This window comes from Oreochromis aureus, linkage group 13 (genome assembly GCF_013358895.1).
Source record: "Oreochromis aureus strain Israel breed Guangdong linkage group 13, ZZ_aureus, whole genome shotgun sequence".
Classification (NCBI taxonomy): domain Eukaryota; kingdom Metazoa; phylum Chordata; class Actinopteri; order Cichliformes; family Cichlidae; genus Oreochromis; species Oreochromis aureus.
The window spans coordinates 21,905,094-21,922,582 of NC_052954.1; the positions used below are offsets into that span (position 1 = coordinate 21,905,094).

At 39.4% G+C, this 17,489-nt stretch overlaps 1 protein-coding gene across 6 annotated transcripts in view; it reads left to right on the forward strand.

The window, feature by feature from the left end:
- The first annotated feature begins 2,010 nt into the window (after window positions 1-2,010).
- Window positions 2,011-17,489, forward strand: part of adam12b (ADAM metallopeptidase domain 12b) — a 120,383-nt gene continuing 104,904 nt past the window's right edge. For 3 of the 6 annotated variants that reach the window (XM_039621929.1, XM_031742247.2, XM_039621930.1), the window contains exons 1-6: window positions 2,011-2,305; window positions 6,772-7,868; window positions 9,284-9,456; window positions 12,448-12,628; window positions 14,161-14,224; window positions 14,751-14,850. The gene's annotated coding sequence lies outside the window, so the exon portion shown is untranslated. Of the gene's footprint in view, window positions 2,306-5,508; window positions 5,640-6,278; window positions 6,373-6,771; window positions 7,869-9,283; window positions 9,457-12,447; window positions 12,629-14,160; window positions 14,225-14,750; window positions 14,851-17,489 lie in introns of those variants that run through there. The other 3 variants (XM_039621932.1, XM_039621931.1, XM_039621933.1) reach the window with 3 other exon arrangements.

The following is a 17,489-nucleotide window of genomic DNA, read 5'->3' on the forward strand; positions in this document are numbered from 1 at the left end:
AAAATGAAGTGCATTATTCCATTGATAAAAAGCTGATCTTCTGTGATCTGATGAAGCTGGAGTTTTCAAGGGATTTGTGTGTGTGTGTGTGTGTGTGTGTGTGTGTGTGTGTGTGTGTGTGTGTGTGTGTGTGTGTGTGTGTGTGTGTGTGTGTGTGTGTGCGTGTGTGATTGAGATTAGAATTGTTCTTCCGAGGATGAAGACGGCTTTAGTACAATATATCAATGGTGTTTCTGATGTAGGCGAAGGAGTTCTTCGGGGTAAGTGAGAAAAGAATCTGCTCAGAGTTTGTCTAATGAACGTGGCATTGTGTTAGAGCCCAGTATTGATTGCACAAATCCCCACGAAGCTCGGTGACAATCAAATGAAAAGTGACATGGCTGGAAGACTTAGGGTGAACGTACTGTACTACAAGAGAATTTTAATAGGATTAGTGCAGAACAGACTCCCCTGCACGTATCCTGAGACGTGGTGTGTAAAAGCTATTTCACAGTTATTTCCAGGTTCCTTCTCAGAGCATTTAAACAGGAACACTGATTTCAAAATTTTAGACAGGAAGAAATAAGACGAGGTACAAGGATGCCAGGATGCTTTTAAGAAGAACTGACTGAGGTTACTTTTTTTTTACTTAACTGACAAATCACTATGAAACAACCTTTTAAGCAATTTGCAGATGAAAAAGTATTGAGCAACTCTTTCTTTGCTACCATAAAGTGTGCTTCAACAAATAGGTCAACATTCATCTGAGTGAGACAAAATAGCTGAGAGGCCCATTTGCTCGAACCTGCAACATCTGGGCTGGGCCTGTAGAGCGTAAAGGAGTCCCCTAATGGGCCATCCGCACCTTTCTCCCAGAGCTAACTGCATCCTCCCCAGCCTACCTGATTCTGTCTGAAGCCCAGTACAAAACACAAGAACACCACATCTGCCCTTTCCCATTCACCGCAAACAGTACTGGTTCCTCCTCAAACTTATGTTTAATAATTTCCCTATTTGGATTCAATAAACAACTCTTTGTCCCCTAATTCTGTGTGGCCTTGCTTTTATTGTTGCTGGCCTTTTGCTAGGCCAGCAAAAAACCCCAAAAAAAACCTCTTCACAAAATAACTTTAAAATGATCGCCGTGTATTTACACCTATTTAATACAGTAGCACCATATGGCTCTGATTAATCGCTGGAGATATGAGCCATTGATCACAACTGCGCTTCATTCAGCGCATGTATCAGTATAACCAGTGGGTCATGAGCGGTGACAATAGTGAAATATTCCTCGATGTTTTTGCTGTATTAGTTGAGTAACTGGGTAATTTATCATTGAGAAAGTGTAAACTTATTGCATTTTAGTGTGATTTTAATGCCAACCTATTATGGCTGGGTTTCATATAAGGGAGAAACAATAAGGTGAATATTCAGCACTTTCAGCGCTGTACTGAATCTAGACATTTATTTATAGTTTTGCCTCTACTCGCTCTGTTCTTTCGTCGATGTCCTGGTCTGCCTATTCCGAGAAGATGTATTTGTCTTTTCAAAGCAGCTTTGGGAAAACATGTTGGTGTGAGCAAGCACTGGAAAGAGCAAAACTGGGTGCAAACAGCTGTACTTTTTCCTATATATTTTTTTGTCTTTGCTGCGTCAGTAAAGTGAACTGCGGGAGCTGTGGAGAGCTTCTAACTCCATTAATAACTTGTGCATTAGGGAGCTATTATGCATGTCCTGTAACCTGAGAGGCAGTCACCTGTTCTGCTACCTGAGCCTGGACTCTGGGGACAGAGGAGGAGGAAAGGACATCCTGAGTTGACTGTCTGAAGGACTCCTCTCAAACAAGGCCTAAAGGACTGCTGGGAGCTTCATAAATCCCTGGGGGTTATTTTTTAACCTGCACAACTAAACCAGAGGCATTTGTAGAGAAGTAACTGGGAAATATTAAAATTCAGTGAAGTGTGTCCAGCAGAGCCATCGTGGTTAAACTTCTACCACGGACTTCTTTTTTGTTTGCACAGTGTAATCGGCTGTTCACTCTCAGTTGGCCAACTTAAGCTCGCGGGCTAATTTTTATAAACATATTGACTTAGTTGATTGGTTTTTCTTTTCTCCTTGAGCCCCTGTCAGCTGAGAGGAGCTTCCACTACGGCTTGAGAAAATACCACAGAGCACTCTCAGCTACCTGATGACTACACAGATCTGTTATACTCCTGGCTGAGTGCAGGACAGCTCACACAGTGGCCGCTGCTGAAAAAGGGGTTATATCTTTTCCAAGGAAAGATTGGACAGTCACTGCTTTAACACAGATACTCTTCTTTATAAGGTAAGAAGGCTCCACAGTATGGTTGGACAGGAGATTTCAGACGAAATTTTGTTTAAAAAAAATGTGTTTGGATTTAAAGTAAATGTTAGGTCAATAATTTTTACCCATTATGGAAAATATATTATGATAGACAATATGGTCATAGGCGTTACTGGTACAATCTACCCAAACAGACTTTCTGGAAAACTAATCTTCAAAATGTTTTTTAGGGGGCTTTTTGGGGTTTAATTTCCATAAAAAACTCCTGAGGCCAGTGGCATGTTTTGTTATTCTGGTTTTGAACTAATTACTGTCCATGTGACCACATTCCAGTGTCCCACAGTCAGGACTATTACGGCATGCTTGACTCACTTTGAAATAATTCCGCTAATCCAGGAACAAGTATGCCACTGCCACAGCTCATAATGAGGAGCACGCATGAATGCAACGTGTATGTTTTCCTCATAATCCGTGACACATTGATCAATATTGAATGTGTGCTCAAACAATAATTGAACTAATAATTTAACAGAGAGTGGAAAATAGCTGGGTTTTTTCTTTTGTTTTGCGTTCTAAGGCAAGCTTGCAGAGAAATTAAAGACACTGCATGCATAAAGTGGAAGGCCGGGGTAATAACACTAGTTCATGACAGAAACGACCTATGCTAATAACCACACATACCAGCATTTTGTCTCTCAGAGCTCTCTCAGTAAGCCTCATTTCAACACTGGCTGTGCTGATGGGTTTATCTCTCATATGCCCACAGTTCTGCACAGCCTGTCTGCTTCCTAACCAGCTGTAGGTCCCACTGCCTCCCTCTGTGTTCCTGGCACTGTCAGGAACACAGAGGTTTACTCAATCACTGGTTTCCATGCATGCAACAATAAGCAAATAGTCACATCTGCCAAGTTCAAACCCTGTTCGCTGTCTTTCTGTTGTCACTCTGTCTTCCACGTGCACCTTGCTATTTTTCTCACATATGCAGCTTGCGTATTTTCTTCCAATTTCTCACAGACTGACTGGTTGGTGTATAATGGTTACTTTTAAAGAACAAGACTGGCTTCTATTCTATAGAGTAAGACATGGCAGACCAACAGTGTGTCTTTCTTTCAGTTCTTCATTAACCTTAGTTAATTTCATTTTTTTAAGCATACATAAAACAAATCAAAAAGAGCGGTGCACTCATTTCTGACGCAGGAGTAGGCAGTGCTCCTCTGGAGCCTTTTCAGCTGCTTGTGCTAGCTGTTAGAAAAAAGTATGAAGTAGGGGTAACATGCTAATGCTATCAGTCATTTATATATTTTACATTCTTCTTGGCAATTAAATTATACATAAAATACAAGTGTGAGAAACTGTAGCCTGTACTAAAATACTATAAACATTCCAAAGGTGCCCTATTAGATTGAGATCTGGTGACTGTGGAGATCATTTGACTACAATGACAATGAAATCATTGTCCTGTTCAGGAAAGCAGTTTGAGATTATTTGAACTTAGTGCATTTTCTTGTTGGAAGCGTTGGATGGGTGCACTGAGGTCACAAAGGGATGGATATAATCAACAATACTCAGGTAGGCTGTGGCGTTTAAATGATGCTGACTTGGTTCTAAAGGGTCCAAAAGTGTGCCAAAGACATACTCTCCACACCATCACACCACCGCCATCCTCAACCACTGATACAAGGTAGAATGGATCCATGCTTTCCCATGGTTTTCCATCAAATGCTGACCCTTCCAATCTAAACGTTGCAGGAGAAATTGTCCAAAACCCTTTGTCCAGTTTTGGTGAGCCTTGGTGAGCCTTGGTGAACTGTAGCCCCAGTTTCCCGTTCTGGCAGGAGCAGCACCTGCTATGTCTTTCTACTGCTGTAGCATATCTGTGTCAAGGTTTGTCATTAGTTCAGAGATGTTGTTCTGCATACCATGGTTATTTCAGTGGTTATTTGAGTTACTGTTGCCTTCCTATCAGTTCAAACCAGTCTGCCCATACTCTTATGGCATCTGGCATCAACAAAGCTTGCCCAGAGAACTGCCTATTATTGGATATTTTCTCTTTTTTGGCCTTTTCTCTGTAAACGGTAAAGATTGTTGTGTTGTGTATCCCAGGAGATCAGGTGTTTCTGAAATTCTCAGATCTGCTGAAACATGGCAACAGCAACGCCACATTCAAAGTCACTTAAATCACTTTTCTTTCCCATTCGAACTTCAGCATCAGTCTTGACGATTCTAGACTTGTGCCTAAATTCAGTGAACTGGAGGGTGATTGACAGATTAGATATTTGCATTAATGAATAGTTGAATAATTGAAGTATTTGATAATTTACAAAATGTAACCATGATATCTATACTTCTATATCTTTAACATATCAGTCATCATCAATATCGGTAAATTCTGGCACCCCTAAAGGGTCTGGTCCATTAAAAGAGATAGTCAATAATGAATGTATTTTCCAGTAGAACAGCTACACAGGCCGAGTAATATCAATTTAGGCTTTTGGTCATTTCATTTTTTTTTAATTCATGTTACCATGTTTATTGTCAAAAAAGTCACCTGATGATCTAAATTCTTAAATATCTTGTTTTTAAAAACACTGCATATTCAAACAATTTCAATTACACTTGCTGGCTAAGGAGAAAATAAATCAAAGGAAAAATGGGCTGAAACCATGTATGTATTAATTTCTATTTCAGCGTTGTTGTTCGGGCCTGCATTCAGTTCCCAAGTGATTCACCTCAAAGTGGAGCACACACAGTAAACATAATTACTTCCCTTGTATAATATGCTCTGTACAATTCATGCAAACATCTGAACGGGCCAACAGCGAGACTTATATTTGCAAGGTCTCACTGTAGCATTGTATAACACTGAATGAATGCTCTGTGTGCTTGACAAGTATATTTAAAGAGTAAATTATGCCTCCATTCATAATAATCTCAGTTTTATTGACTGTAATAACTACATTGGGCTTTGTTTAGAGAGCAGTGCACTTTGGGTATCATGATTAAAAAACTGAACTATGCTCAGTGGTGAATAAAATGGGTTGATTAAGCCTTTTCCTTTGCCTTCTGAAACAATAGGACAAAACATTTAGGCTATTGTATGGTGTCAAGAAATTATCCAAAATGTGCCAGCCAAGCAGGCAGATAACTATGTTAGGGGAGTCATCGTCAGCTGAGCTGGGAAGCAGAAAGCAAGAGAGAGAGATTTTTCTTTCGGATGCTGTTAGGTGGGAATGAGCATGGCTCCGAGCGTGGAATAAATGATGGCGTGATAAAGTGGAGTGAATAATGTGATATTGAAGTGTTAACAGAACTACCATTTTCTGTGACAGGATAGGTGTACTTTTGTGATGAGTGGGTAAGTCTGATAATTGTATTTTATGTTGAGGAGTGTGCCTTTGAAGTGGACTTCTCTTTTAAGTCATATGTGGTGTGTGCAGCCAAAATCAGAAACCGCAGTGCGCTAATGTTGTCTCTGTACTGAGCTGACAGATGAACGAATTATAAGACAGCTGGTCGATGTCAGCAGGTTTCCACAGCTGGAGATTCCCAAACTTATTGACAGTTAACATCAATGAACAGCTTTTGTTATACTTATTTGAGGTCTTGTGATCTAGACCGATGACGTAAACTGTGCAAATATCGGTGAGCTCGCTGCTGCACAGTGCGATCTTTCACTGTGTACTTGTGGTATTTTGTACTTTAAGATGTAAGTGGAAAATCAAATCTTAACATTTAATTCTCAACGAAAAGCATTTAAATTGAGGATTAAAAATGATTTGGGACAGCAACCTACTGTCAGCTAAAGATACATATCCAGCAAAAACAAACATGTTTATACATAATTTCAATCTGCAATTCCACGTTGCTGAACCTCTAAACTAATTAAATTATGTTTAAAGTTTTCTTTAATATTGGTTTATAATAACATTCAAGCAAGAGGAAATGTCATTCATTAATCCAAATTATATCTGTGCAAACGTCTCCTGATATTTAGCTCTCGAGGATGTGAGTCAACACAAGGGATGTTTGGGGAAGATGTTCCATAGCTTGCCCTTCAAAGACGATCAGAAGAAACAAAATATTAACCGGTAAAGTATCCTTACAGCGACAGTAGGAAGCTGTCCTGTTCGAGCTTTGATTTTCTTTTTTTAGGTGAAGTTTGAAATAGAAACAGGGAAGGCACTGATCTTTGTTTTTCAAAGGACCAACTGAATTGTTCATTTTAAATGTCATGGATAATTTGTCCCCACATGCTGTCCATCAAGTTGCACATTGTCATGGAAACAGCAACAGATAAAGAAACAAGTAGCACAGGAGAGCAGATGACAAGTCTGCCCTGTCACATTACAGCAGTTCATATCTTTGTATTTGCAGTCTTTCTTTGTTTCATTTCAACTACAGAACCTCTTGGTTTGCAGGGGAATTAAATGAAGACTTGGAGCCCAATTCTGATACAAGACATTTTTCTTTTCTTTGTCTTTTCATAGCCCTCAAATACGGATATCACCGCTTCACTGCACAGAAATGTCCTGTCACTGGGTGTGTGGTGGGGGTAAGAGGCGAGTGTGAGGCGAGTGTGTCTCTTAGAGCAACAGCAGGCAACAGTTACTGGATATCTTCAGTGGACTTTCCAGCTTGTTTCGGACTGAAGATACCCCCAGAGGTGGTTGTAAAGAGTCCACAGAGACATTTTCATCTCTCTTCACTGCAGCCCATAAGGTCCTACCATCACTTTTAGTCTCCAAGATATCCACGCCAACACAACCTGTGAAGTTAGCAACTCCTCCAGAAGTGGCAGAAACCTTTGGGAGAAGAGCCCAATCAAAACCCACCATGAGAGTCTCAGTTTCCCAACTGAATGTGTGCAGACCGAATCCTACCTACCTGATGCCAAGTGACTTCAGACGGGCCTACTCACCAGCTGATGGATTGGCAGTAAAAGATCCTGGAAAGAAGAAAGTACAACTTGTGCACTGCAGACTGAGCTATACAGAGGAAGACAGAAAGCAGGAAGTGATTGGTGGCTCAGAAAAGAACCTGCTCTCCTCACAGCTTTCTTACCGGTCTTGTGTTTATCACGAGGTGCCTCTGAGGTGCACTAGATCCTTTGTATTTTTGGACAAGCCACTTTGTATTTCCCTTGTGGAACTACAGGGGAAAGGAGCATGTAAACCAGCTTTGTGTAGGTCTACTTTGTCAATTCGCCTTGGTGCCTCGTCCTGCCACAGATCCTCTAAAGATAGCAAACCAGCCAAAAGAAATGAGGGATATGTGAAATCCAGAGCAGCCGTGTTGGACAGCAACCAACGTAATGGCAGAGAGAGCACTTCAGGTCGCTGCAGAGGCCCTCCATCAAAGCGCGGGGGCTACAGGTTCAACCGAACACCACCCGCTTGTGGTGTTAACAGCAAGAATGAGGATTCAGACACGCACTGCCTCAGCAATACTTTGGGATTATTGTCATTCAGAGGGCCAGGTCCCTCAAACACAAAGACTGGCACACAGAAGGGGAATGCAGATGAGGCAAGCTTCTCTGCATGGAGAAATTTCAGGCACAGGCAACACACTTTCAAAACTGGCTCAGGTATGAATTTCATCACCTTGATTTACAAGTCTAAAAATTTAAAGTGGCCATGCCAACTGATCTGTATACTCGTTTGACTGCCTTATATATTCTAAAGCTGCTGTAGATAAGATCGCATTATTCTGTAGGTGTGAAAGTAATCTAAATGTGGTCTTAGAGGGTAGAAAGTCTCATTTTTTCACTCTGCCTGTCACCTTTTGATTTATACTTCATGCATGGATAATAGACTCACACACACCTACCACACTTATCCTACTGTACATTCACATTGTTTAAATAAATCCCAGCTGATACAAGCACACACTCAGCTCAACTGCAAGTTTTATTAAAGTGCAAACACTTTCTTTCATCCTCCTTTTACTTTTCACACTTTGCTGCTGCATCTTAACAATAGACTTAAAATAAACTGGAGGATTTTAAGAATCTTCCAATCTCTTAACAAGTCACGACAATATTTTATGAAAGCATTATTTGAAAAAAAATATATAATTTTGTTTATGCCACAGAGGAATTTTCTGTTTTAGAAAATGGCAATTAAGACAACAAACCAGCCCCCAAACAACAGAGTTGTTCAGCACACGTGAGATTTTCAGTGTCACACTACAACACGGTCTATTATTAAATGCAAAATTTGGTCTTTTGGTGTAGGAGACCAACTATTTCACTTCAAACAACATCTTAAAACACTTTGACTGTTTTCCTGCTGAGAGGTAGTCTTATCTGTTCAATGTTTGAATAAATGCCTAAATATGAAGTTACAGCAGCCAGATGTCTTATTAGTTTATGACAGAAAAAATGGGGAAGCAGTTAAACAGGATGTGTACAAAGGTATAAAAATCAACATATCTGCACTTCTAAAACAGACTAAAAAGCTTCACTTGCTTGTAGGCAGGAGCCCAGTAGGCCTATAGCATTGACATTTGAGGTCCTAGCCAAATAATCATCTCCTTGGTGAAATTCCTCTGGTTTTTACTTTATCACTGTTTTACATTCTAAGTGACTGTTCTTTGTACTCATTTTATATTTTTCACTTGATGTAAGATGAAAGGCTATTAATGGATGATGTCCTTTTCAATGGAATTTATACCTCCTATAGAAATAGTTTGACCGGTGACGCTACTTTGTAATAGTGCTCTATATACATGCCATATGCTTATGGCAGGGTATTCAGTGGAGATATATATTCTACAAAAGCTACAGGAATGGGGTTACGGGTGCTGGATGGATGCGCTGCCATCTTTTACATTATTCATCGGCCACACTCGTGTTCCCTCTGGGTTTTTCTATCTATCTATATGTGTGTGTGTGTGTGTGTGTGTGTGTGTGTGTGTGTGTGTGTGTGTGTGTGTGTGTGTGTGTGTGTGTGTGTGTGTGTGTGTGTGGAGCTTATTTCACTTTTTTCTGTGTCTGTCAAGTGGTCTCCGAAACATGGAACAAGCAAGGAACAAGTGAAGAGACCTGGAAAGGGCAAAAAGATGACTGTTCCACAGAAACTGAAAGAGTTCCCACTTTGGATAAGACCTGTTATTATGATTCCCAACTGAAGACCAGCTCTCTAGAAGGCACTCCCAAGACTCTCAGCCTTCAAGTATGAGCCATTTTTCTATACTTGTTTTTTATTTGTTTGTTTATTAATTTGTTTGTTTGTTTGTTTGTTTTAAGAACAACAGTCTTATAGATATCTATTTTTGGTGATACCCAAAAAAATGCTTTATTGGCTGCAAGAGCTGTTTGTTGTTGCAATGCCACAAATGGCCAGAGGGGTCAAATTTTCCTATAGCCTAAATGACAGAGTTGTAACCAGTTAATATTACTTAATGCTCCACTTTTTTGCACATATGCATCAGTACTACTACAAATTTAAAGAGATCTTCTATCTACATAAGGCTATAGAAAAACGTGGTGTAATATATGCATATATCGATGGATGGATGGATGGATGGATGGATCTTTATTCTCAAATGTTTGACTTTATTCTTGACATTTAAACTCAGTTTTTGACTTTTTAACTTTGTTTCTCAAATGCAAAATTGTGTTTTTATACTAAATCATATTTCAGGGCTTTGTAAATTAAGTTTTACACAAGTTTTCCAAAATTTGGCTTCCTAATTTTTTGCTTCAGTATTTGGTCTGTTGTGTTTGTTCATTTTCAATTAAATTTAGGGTTTCAAATGGGTTGAAAGGCATTGCGTTTTGTTTTATTTATTTTTTACACAGTGTCCCAGTTTTGTTTTGTTTTTTTTTCAAGGGTGTTGTAGGTGTTTTTACTGAAATGATTTCAGGCACTCTTTCAGCTGTGTAAGATATTATTAAATATAATTTCAAGGAAAGAAAAAAAAGTAGACCAGAGCCTCCAGTGGCAAATTGACTTCCAAATTTCTTCTCTTTCCACTCCTTTTGATCCATCAAAGTTAAAGAAAAATATTGAAGGTGAGTGAAGCTACTGTGGATAGAAATTCACAAATAATTATTCTACAAGGCACAGAACCATGACCAATAATACAAAGGTTGTTTTGGAGGGAAGAAAATACTACAAAAAGCAGTTTGGTATTGTCACAGTGCAACCACAAAAGATGGAAGAGGGCAGGGTATGTGCCATGTGTAACCTTTAAAATCCTCATTAGTCAAGTTTTACATATGTACACTGCTCAATTAAGCTTTCCCACACAGAGAGCGTTAATTTGTTTTCCTGTTGAAATGAACATCTGTACAACAGCTGCATCATCTCAATGGGTGATTGGAGGGATTTTTTTTTTATTACTTTAGCTGTTTTTCTCATTTTTACATTTTAGTTCAAAAGTGGACCCACTTGCACACTTAAACACAAAGCAGAATAAAAGCAAGCTTTATTATCAAGTCTACCTCTGAAACTGAAACACAGAGACCTACTCAAGGGAAACAAGAAAGTAAAACAGACACTCCAACAAAGGATAGGGCAGGGCTATTTATACACAGAAAACAGGCTGGGGGTGAGAAACAGAAGAGAAATGAGATGTAGGCAAATGCAATCAGGACAATAAAGAGACAGGAAGTAAAACTCTAATCAATGGAGGAAGCCACCTATCAGAATAAAACAGTAAATTAACAAACAATTAAAAGAAGACAACACCAAGACATGAATAACCTAACTTTTGGAGAACACAATAAAATGAGACGGATTGGGTAGAAACCGAGAAACACTAAGGGAACTACACTCATGAAAAATAATCAGCTCGGCTGAGAAACTAAAGTTGACCGAGGATTCACAACCCAAAACTAAGACCGTAAATCATTTTAACAGGCATTCAAACTCCATAAACACAAAGATACCCAAGTAAAACTTTAAGATACTAGAATAGTAATGAAAAAAATAATGAAAAAACAGGAATCCGTTTTTCCATACAGACCAGAGTTCACATAGTATAGAAAAACTAAAAGTGTCAGCGTACCAGGATAACAATGAATACATGAACCCAGACACAGGATCACAAAACAGAAAACAAAGACTCGACCACATCACAGGCAATCAAACTCACGTTTAGAATAATAAAGGAACAAAAAGTTAAACTCAAATGTGTTCTTTAAGATCCTAAATTCAAAAAACTTGATGAGGATGGTTCTCAGTCCTGGTCCTTGAGTTTCTCTGAAAACTTTTGATTTTTTTTATGTCTTTCAGCTTCATGTTTTGACTTCTGTATTATATCTATATAGACCCAGTTCTGGTTCTGTTGCTGTCTTACTTTATGATTCCTACTCATAAGATTTATTGTTTGCAATCCAGTGCTTTGTTTCTTGTATATTTATGTTTTAGCATTTCAGTGTTTTCCCTGTCTCTCATCCATCTGTCTCTAATTTCTGATCGTGCCTGTACTGCCCTCGCCATCATGTCTAACATGAGACTCTTAGTATTTGTCTTTTATTTCCTGTTTTACTTTGAAAATTGGTTTTCTTTGATTCCTTACATCAGTTTACTTACTCTTTTGTCGTTATACCACCTGTCATCACAGGTTTCCTCATCAGATTGTGCTTCTGGATTATTCGTTGCTTAATTCTTTGGGTTTAGACTTATTTTGTACTTCTATTTTTGGCCGAAATTAAATCCTCGTTATACTGCCCCCAGCTTTGTGCTTATGGTCCCACACCTTTACATTCCACATATTTTGGCACATGGGTTCAACAAGTTAAGGAGAAAAAAAGAAAAAATTAATAATAAAAACTAATAATTACAGTTTCCCCTTTTTCTTTTTGCTATTTGAAAGAATTTTTTGAGTTTTATCTCATTGCTGTGATGGGTAAAGATCCAATGAGTTCTGTGAAGCTTTTTAAAGGATTCCGCTTCCCCCTGTGAGCAAAGCTCTTCTACCTTTATCTCCACTAAAGCTAAGCATAATATTTCCATGTTGCCTCCACCTCCTAGCCATTACAAGGCTGTGAAGAGGATTTTCCAAGGTTAAGATGTAGATTAGGGATGTTTTCAAAATAGATTTCGACCCAGTGAAGATTTTCTTTCTCTTTCCACAGGATTAGTGTATATGAGTTGTACTCTATTCTTCCCACAAACAAGCAGCTTACTGTATATATATTCCCCACCCAACCCCAGGAGGCTTTGGAGCTCTTCAGACCAGACTTCATCAGCCGATCTCAGGGTCGGCTGAGGAGGTTGGAGCAAAGGGCCAGGATAAGGAAATCACTGCAGGACTCCAATCCAGACCTGGTGCAGGGCCTTAGGGAAAATCGTGTCAAGCAAAAGAGGAACTGCACCACACCAGATCCACTTAGCGGTAAGCACAGCTGAATAACTCGGGTCGAATCCTTGAGCAGAAGTAAGCCACTTAGTAGAATATAATGTCACATACTTATTGGCCCACCAATCTGAATGATTTGATTCTGCTGTAAAATGACAGCAGCACATCAGGAGCTCTAAGTCACAGTGAAAGATCCTGGAGGTTGTGGAAGTAAAAGTAAGGCAGGAGCTCTTGCAACAAAAGCAGGCAATCCACAGTGTAGCTACTGCAGATCAGATAGGATTCAGTCCACAGCAGGCCCTCATCTCCTACATTGATCTTTTACCATGTATCCCATCTCTTCTGTCACTTCTACAGAGACAGAAACATTCATCAAATCCATGAAGCACTAGGATGAAAGCTCCTCCAGTCAGTGTAGTTTTCTGGAGACACTGCAGCCTCTAACACACAGAGTGAGAAATAATTAAATAAGAAGCTCGTGGTCATACCATATTGAATTTTGCTGGCATTTTGAGGAACTGTGAATTGTTTCTCCAATAATTCTTTTTAACCTATCTAAACTGGGGTGGACTGAAACAAAGGGGGCGACATTACATTCTATTCCCTTTAAAGTGTAGTGGCAGTTATCCAACTTTGCTCTCTGCTGGACATTATCTGCTACTGCAGATCCATTAAAGCACTGTTTTCTGCATGCAGGAAATAAATGAGTTTCACAAAATAGACCATAATAATCCTTTAGTTTTGTTTTGTGCTATTTCAAGTTAAAAAAAAAAAAAAAGATTAGTCAAAAAAGCATTCATACGCAATGCCAAGTATAATTTTAAATACATATAATGATGTGTATTTTTTTAATTGTGGTTGGGTTATTTAAGATTCATAAAGGTGTTCACTGTGCAAGAAATTGGCTTCTATGTACATTTTTCTGAGCATTAATCTCTAGTTTGTGCTTTTGAAAAATGTGGGATTTTATTACATGGGTGGAATATGAGCTCTCCACAGGTCACATAATATCAAATGTTCATAAATGCCTCCTACTTTTAAGAGTAGCAACACATCACAACACATCGGGGCTTTTTTTGCTGGATAACAGCGTGTTTTTTTCTGAAGTTAGGAGGGATGTGTTTTCAGATCATCTCTCGGCTCTGAATTTTGTTTTGGAAGGTCATGGCGGGGTCATGAAATTAGGAACCATGAATAGCTCACAGTCATCTCTGACTGAAGTTCGGATTCTAATTATAAACAGAGTTAGTAGGACTGGATATGCCCGTGCTTGGCATGTGTGTGGGTTTGATATCTGTCCATGTATGTGTGTGTTTGTGAGTGCTTGCACTAATACTGAGATGTGTGTGTGTGTGTGTGTGTGTGTGTGTGTGTGTGTGTGTGTGTGTGTCTGTGTAACTGTCTGAAACAGAGAGATCACACACAGCCCTCAGTGTTCATTTACATATGCGAGATTCATTTACATTTTAATTCTTATTTGTTATTCCTGTGTGTTTGCGTGTGTGCGTCATATTATTGTCTGTGTGTGTGTCTGTGTGTGTGGGTGTGTGTGTGTGTGGGTGTCCTAGATAACCTTTTCAAGCCTAGAGAGAGGTCTATATCGAGTAGAGAGATGCAGCTGAGGTCCAGACGGTGAGTTCTCAGATCAAACCCGAGTCAGACATTGTCACTCTTCTTCTTGTTGCACTTTGCTTTTTTTAATTCAGCACAATCCATCACCCTTGTTTGTCATATCTGGATGCATCCACACAATGCACATTCACACATATGCATACTGTATGGATACAATAGATCTTTGACGCCCAAATGTCTTGGCAGGAGATATGAGCTTTCCTCTGTATACCTTATCTATTTTTTTTTCTTCCCTTATCTGGAAAGGCACACCTGATCAGATGATGGCTGCCCATTGTAATTTTTTTTCAAAAGCAACATTATCTGGCTTGGAGGATCTCTTGACAAATTGGCTGTAGTTGCAGGAATGAAAAAGGAGTCTGAGCGAGACCTGTTTATCAGTGGATCCAGGTTTTTCACTGGCTGTGGTCGCACTAGATAAAACCTCATCTCTAGTATGCCAGTCTGCTGGCATGGCTCAGCCACCCTCAAACTTCTGATACTATATTCCCCTGCTGCGTATGAATATGCCTTTTTCTGTCTGTAGGATTTACAACATGCTGCCAGAGGTGACAAAGAGAAAGGAGGAGGAAAAAAGAAGGGCTGTATCTCAAACCAACAGACTGCGGGCCGAAGTCTTTAAAAAGGTAGTGTTTGGATGATTTTGGTATAAAAATCAGTCCAGAACATTGATTATTGTGCATGAAAACTGTCAACATTAAAAATGCTCCTGAAGTACAAAAGAAAACACAAGAAGGGTTGATCCAAAGGATGGCAAGGTGGGGCACAGATTAGTAGCGTCAACTCACAGCAAGGTTTTGGATTGTGACCTGCTAGTCAGGTGGGAAGTTTTTGTTCTGGTTTTGGATAGCCTCACTTCCCCCCACAGTTGAGCGACATTTGTGTGAAATTAATTGGTGTTTCTAATTTGGCTGCGGATGTGAGGAACTCTCTGTGTTAGCCTACGGATGGACTGGCAACTAGTCCAGCCTGTACCCTGCCTCTAGCTCAACTCCACCTGGGATAGGCTCCAGCCCCACTCTCTAGTTTGATAGTTGTACCCATAGAACCCAAAAACTGCTCATTTTTAAATACATATTTTGTGCTGCTTAACATTACAGATGCAACAATGTATTGAACCGAATGCAAAGATAAATGGAAGGCAACTGAAGACTGAGTTTGTACAGCTCTAACAAACTTAAAAATTCAGTTTTTGGTATGATCACCTTTATCTGTCAACACAGCCTTCACTCTTAGTCTTCAGGAATAGTTCTCCAGGTCTCTTGCTCTTCCTTGGATGTTGGCTGCCTTTTGTTCTATTCTCTGTCAAGATGATCTCACATTGCTTCAACAATGTAGAAGCTCAGTCCCTTGGAGGCCAATCCATGACTGTGGACTTGCGTGTTTTTCTATCCAGCTATGCTTTTATTGTACTGGCAGTGTGTCCAGGATCATTGTAATGCTGAAAAAAGAAACTGTTGCCATTCAGATGCTTTCTGGGTGGTATTGCATGGTGGATCAAAATCTAAAAGTACTGAAATGCATAGCGTACACTCTGTTTTACAGATGGAGACACTCACTGTTGTATCTCTCACCTGACCCCCTCCATACATATTAACAATTTGAGACAAAGTGTAAAAATTTGGTTCATCACTCCATAAGACCTGTTGCCACTGATTTTCAATCCAATGTAATTGACATACATTAGTCTTGTCTCCCTGTTTTCCCTTTCTTTCTCACTGAGACCATTTGTAATCAGTCTTTGTTGAAAAGTAGATTGTTGAGACAGTTGAAGGTGTAGCTCCATCTCTCAGGTCCTGTAAATGTTTTTCACCGTATCACTTCAGGTCATGATTTTCAGATACTACTGTAGTTTTTCAGAACTGCCACTTCCTCTTTTGTCCTCCAGTTGTCCAGTTTTCTCCGTTTTTTAAGGACACACTGCACATCATGCTGAGATATAACAAATTTTCAGAAAATAGCTCATTAGGATTCACCTCGTTGGTCCAAAAATACATGTTTATGTTTGTCAAATTGTGTTATCTTTGGCATTTTTCAGTGAAAGAAACAAGGTATGACTTTTATGGCAGGTGTCAAGTAAGAAAGTGCCTAAAGATATTATTTAAAATTGGTTCTTTGCAAAAGTGTATACACAACCCTGGTTCATCCTTTGACTTAGGTGCTGTTTTGAATGATTCTTAGGTAAGTGTTAACCTGCTGGACTGAAAATGAGTGAAAAGGCAGCCACCATCCACAGAAAAGCTTTTAAAGTCTTTCAGAGAGCGTGGAGGACTGTTGCTCAAGACCACTGAAAAAAAAATTACGAGTCTGGCTCCTTTAAAGCAAAATATAAATAACTGAGGGGTGGCTCAAGACTTTTGCACAGTACTGTATACTTAAGTAATATTTCAGTATTTTCAGTTGTATTTGATTGGATTAATTAATGGAAATATGAGCACACACAGCCAAAAAATGACATGCTTAGAGAGGCCGGTCATTCTTCAGCATGTTAACATGTTTTAGCATATTTCTAAGAAAAGCTAAAAGGAAACCATTTCACAGAAAAACCAACTTAAACAAAATATAATATATATGTTCAGATGTCTTTAACCATCTGCAATTATATCTTGATTAATGAATATAGTGTCCGCATCTAAAAATGAAATGTGGTTTGATCCTTGTCCACCAGAGGTCACTGCTCAACTGCTGATGTTTCTGTCATTTCTCACTCTGGAGTATCGCCAGTGTATGAATTCAACATTAAGGTCTATCTAAACACAAATCCTCATATTTGCTTGAAATCTGTTATTCGCGGTGTGTTCAAAAATCAGAAAGCATTAAAGAACCTTCTTATCAGTCATGCCAGAACAAAATCATTACTGCATTACAGCTAAGCCTGTTTCATCCTTTACACAACCATGTCGTTTTGGCTTTCACTGCTACAGAAAAATCTAGCACTACAAAAGCTTATATCCATTAGGCAATGCTGACATGATGCAGCACAGCTGAAGGATGTGGAAGCATCCACATCCTCCAACTGTTAGGGGCCTGTGGCGAATGAATGATATATTTAGGACATGCGGTGTCAGACAGATCCATTCGGCTTCCCTTATGATCGAGCCTTCAGTCTCTAACATAACCAGAACAATGAATTCACTGTCAGTCAGGTGAGATGTGAAAAATGTGAAGAGATGTGAAGAGATGTCTCCAATCTCTTACAGATAATTACACAATTATGACAGTCTCAGTGTGTGTGTGTGTGTGTGTGTGTGTGCGCGCGCACAAA